General features: G+C 42.8%; 1 long non-coding RNA gene across 1 annotated transcript; it reads right to left on the bottom strand.

The window, feature by feature from the left end:
• Positions 1-257: 257 nt before the first annotated feature.
• LOC115299904 lies at positions 258-4,610 on the bottom strand. The gene is made up of 3 exons (XR_003912402.1): positions 4,522-4,610; positions 2,403-2,449; positions 258-815 (listed from the first exon to the last, which is right to left on the bottom strand). It is a non-coding gene; the product is annotated as an uncharacterized LOC115299904 (long non-coding RNA).
• Between the last annotated feature and the right edge of the window lie 248 nt (positions 4,611-4,858).

Genomic DNA, 4,858 nt, shown 5'->3' with positions numbered 1-4,858 from the left:
GGCGAGAGGATTAAAGAGTACACTTGGCCATGAGCACTGAGAGTACAGAATTGCCGAGTCACTGTATTATACATCTGAAACGAATATGACACTGTATGTTAACTATACTAGAATTAAAATTAAAAACTTCTTGAAAAAAAGTTCTGAGGCATAGAAGGGAATATCTACAATACAGCCAACTGAAGAAACTCGGGCTTCTCTGAAGGTCTTACTGCTTCTCTGAAATCACAGTAATTAAAACATGTAAACCACCAGGATGCTTCACACATTTAAAGCTTTTATTTTGAAAAATAAAATACAAAAGTCATTAAGTTGTAAATGTTTACGGTAATTCCTCAACTTCTCAAAAACAATACAATGAATTATTTAAATAATTAAGATATTTAATATTATCCACATCAATACATTTAAACAGGAAGTGTTTTACAAAACATTAGAACATGTACTGACAACCTATTCCAAGATGAAACTGCCCAATTTTGCTTATAGAATCTCATTTTAAAACCCTCCCCTTGAAACAGAAGTTTGGGATCTGGTAAGAAGAGACGAGGACCAGAGCAGTTTTAACAGAGAGCACACGTTCCCTCTGGACTTCTTACCCACAGGGCTGTGCACGAAACCAGGATCGAGAGCACTGCACTCAAGAAGCAGATCGCCCAGGAAGGCCCAAGTGCATGCTGACATCCCACCCCCTCAGTGGGGAGAGCCTGGCGAGTGAACAGGAGATGCGGGCCATGGTACGGACGCTCCACTGATCTCAGCAGGGGCCGGCCAGTCCTAGAAAATTCCCTTCTGGTGAAAGGCAGCGGTCTTCCCTAGGGCAAACAAACAGACCGTGGTTACAGGTGTAGAGTCCCGCTTTGCTCTCCCCTGCACCACACGCCTCTTCCCGGGTGTGGTCCTGCTGGGAGCCGGGTGCCCAGGGAGGAGGACAATCACAAGACAGAAGGACGACCAAAGAGGCACGCTCTCCCTCCGTCTGCCATGCTTTTGGACGCCTGCCACTGGCCTCGGTGCTCGAAACAAGCCAATGGCAGCCAAAAGAAGGGCTGCTCCTGCCCAGTTCTAAGTGACTGCGACGGTCATCTGCAACTGGAGCTGCTGCAGAGCACTGGCAGGGATGTCACATGTTCAAGGGCCCAACATACTGACTCCTCACTTAAAAAAGTGGGTGTCAAGGTTCTTTAAAGGAGGATTTGACTGTCATTCAAATGCCAAAAGGACCCAAAAGACAAGAAGAAAGACTAGTATCTGTCCCGAGACGCGTTGCTGTCTTCCTCGCTGCTTCTGGGTCCTCCTCTCTCTGCACGTGGGCACCTACAGGCCGCACCAAGCAATGCAAGGATGAACTGATGCTGTGGAGGTAACTTGAAGGCCGGAGTCAATGGTCACTAGTCTGTCTTGTAAAACAGCTGGTCAATAAATGAACCCCCAGGGGGGGAATTTATTGGTAGATTTTAAAGTATTTTAGATCAACAAAATTATCCCAGGCCTGATAACTGCTGTTATACAAGCCCACAGAGTAGATGTCTTAACATTCAGCGTTTGCTCCTTAGCAAAAAGGCATTCACAAATCCTGAAGCCTTTTACTATTACGAGCTCACTGCCGTCCGTGATTTTGACATGGCTTGGCAGCGTTCATGTGCTTTTTGTTTATTACCCAGCAACACGCAGTAAGTCATAAAAATCTCTGACTCAAATTATTCCATCTCAATGGTCCCATCAGCACAACAGGAATAATACCATCCACTTGCCAGAGTGGTTTGAAACCTGAATGAATGTATCATATCTATTATAGAGTACATGTCATATAACATGTCATTTCTATATTACATATATAAAATGCTTGATATTTTATGCTTGGTATAGAGAGTGCACTCAATACACTGTCATATAAATAAAAATAAAACAGCAAGTAAAACTGTAAGAAAAAAAATCAGATTTTTAAAAAAGTTTTTCAAGTCCCAAACAAGAGCAGCACAGGGTGGTGGAAGAAGCCTTGGCTTTCACCTTCCTGTGATGTGACTTTGCAAACAGCCTGCTCTCTCGCTCGGATCGGTTTCCTTATCTGCAAACAGGTGACCGGGATTAATGGTCTCCAGATTTCTTTCATACTCAAAGAAAATATTTTATCACCTTAAACTCCTCCTTATATTAAAAACAAGAGCTAACACTATTTGAGTGCTTACTAGGTGCCACGCTTTTTTGTAGACATTATTGTGGTTAATTCTTACTACTATTCTCTTATGAAGACTGTGCTCATTTTACAGAGGAGGAAGCTAAGACACAGGGAAGCAATTTGCTCACTGCCACAGGGCTGTGCTCTCCACCCGGCCACACCACCTCCTAAGGGAGCTTGAGCAGGGAAACCCAAAGACCCAGGAATGTCCCCCAACCCTCACCTCACATATGTAAGCGGTTCCCGGCTCTGCTACTCCACTTCCTCAGTCTGTCAAAGGAAGCAAAAGATGTTTTAAAGTCCTTGAAGTTGGTCAGCATGAAACGTGACTGCTCCTATTGAAATAGCAGGCGTAGCTTGCAGGCTCTGATCACAGATTTTCTAATGAACTCAGTCTGTGACTGTTGTACAATAAAGAATTTCACTGGCCTTTGTCCCTGGTTACTGGCCTGGAGACTCTAAATTCTTGGATTTTCCCAGGTAAGGGGAATGTCTTAGTTAGTTCAGGAGCTCCTTGGATCGAACTTGAGTTTATGCTAAGAGATGAGATAACTCAGGATGGAAGCTGGTCACAGAAAGACCAAACCTTTCACCAGAGAGCTGGGATTCTGAGCCAGCCCAAGATCTGGGTGGTGGATGTTGACTGGGATTGAACTCAGTCACAGGCTGATGATTCAATCAACCGCATCTATGTAATTCAATATCAGTAAAAACCCTGGATGCTGAAGTCCAGCAGAGCTTCCTGTTTGGCGAGCACACGGACGCGCTGCTGGGAGGGAGAAGTGCCCGGGCTCCCCGGGGAATGAGCAGAGCTCGGGGTCTGAGACCCTCCCAGGCCACGTCTTACATGTCTCTTCATTTGGCTGATCCTGATTTGTATCCTTTCAAATCAAATACAGTGCTTTGCTGAGTTCCGTGAGCCATCTTAGCTAAATGGCAAACCTGAGGGTGCTGTGGGCTTCAGTTTTCTCATTTATATTTAGTTAAATCAAAGTCTTTTACAGCTCTTTTCCTAAGTATGTGTTGTGATGCATTAAACTAACCAGAAAAAGGTGCCTGAAATGCCTGGTAAGTCTTTTGTGCAGTTTTTCAGCTGATTTGTAGGAATTCTCTATATTCTACAGAGGAGTCTTTTGCTCCAAATTATTTTATCCCACTTAAGACATACTTTTTAACTCTCTTTATGATGCTTTTAAATAAGTAAATATGATCAATTTAATAGGTAAATATGATCAATTTAATGGAGTCTAAGTTATCCATTTTAAAAGGAATGATTAGTGTTTTTTATGATTTAAGAAATCCTTCCCTCTTACAGTCATGAAGATATTCTCCTTTATTGTCTCCTAAAACCTTTATTATTTTGCCTTTCACAATTAGGTCTATAATCTGCTTGGAAATGATCTTTGTGAATGCTGTGGAGCAGAGGTATCCCTTTTAGTCTCAAATTCCCTGTTTTGACCTTCTTTTAAGATTGCCTCTTGGATTATTCTCTGGCTCCAAATGCCGCAGCCTGCGAGTGAGTGACGGCCTATTCATGAATCCATCCAGCTATCCGGGACATCATGCCCAGTCCAGGCTCAGGGGCCTGTGCCCCCTTGTCTGCAAAAGTTGGTCACAGTCTTTGAGGGAGATCAGAAGTTCCTTGAGAAGACTTTTTTTTTCCTTCTGACTCTTGAGGACTTACTTATACTAATTTCTCCCCATAAAAGAAATTTAGTAAACATTTGCTGAATAAATAAAATGAATGAAAGGGTGAATTAAAACTAAATATGTGCTAAGAAGAACGTGCCTTGAAAGTAGTTTGAAATTCTCTCAAGTAATAGGTACCGACTATGAATGGCTGACCGTATTACAAGGATCTGAGAAGACAGAGCCTTCAACCCTGGTGGGAGGCAGCTTTCTCAGGGAGCCCAGCCCATTTACTCCAGGCTTGCTTTGGGCAACACGATTTCACACAGTCTGTGAGGTGGTATGTTTTCCTCTCCAGCCCCTATCTGGAACAATATTAGAAACCAAGTTCGTTTCCTATTTATAAGCCAATTACTGATAGCAGCAGCCTGGAGGCAACATGTATCATCACTAGGCTAGAAAGGGAAGTCTGCTGGGCTCACGGGGGAGTTAACGATTTCCCCCCACTACGATACAGGAATGGCAGATGATGCTCAGATGCAGGACACTCTGGGCTACTTCAGGTACATTGTGTCCGCTGTGACACTGCCTGTTTCTCTTCAACTCAAGAAATAATATTGAAACTCAAGTGAGGGTATGACATTACAAGGATAACTCTGGATCTGTTTTATTAATCTTATAAAAAGTAAAAGTTAGAATCTTCAAACTCTTACCATCCTTTCCCAACTTGGGGGCTTTGTAGCTGAGGGCCGATGGCCGTGTACATAATCAATTCACAAATCTTCTAGGCTCCAAATAAGACAGGTTAAAAGGCCATGGATGTATATAAGAACAAAGTACAGTTTTATTTCAAGTTATATATCAGAAGCCTGGAGCAGATTCACCATGGCAGGCTCCTTATATGTGGAATACTGTATAGCTGGTAAGTGACCTCAAGCATTTGGATTTTAGTTATCAATAAAACATTCCCTAATTTTGGAAGACACTGAGCTCTCTGAAAGTAAGACTGTGTAAAAAAGTAAAACTCTCTTAAAACCAACAATGACCAGA

This window comes from Suricata suricatta, chromosome 8, assembly GCF_006229205.1.
Source record: "Suricata suricatta isolate VVHF042 chromosome 8, meerkat_22Aug2017_6uvM2_HiC, whole genome shotgun sequence".
NCBI classification, from domain to species: domain Eukaryota; kingdom Metazoa; phylum Chordata; class Mammalia; order Carnivora; family Herpestidae; genus Suricata; species Suricata suricatta.
The sequence above is the reverse complement of the archived record's forward strand: the minus strand, read 5'-3'. Positions and strand labels throughout refer to the sequence as shown.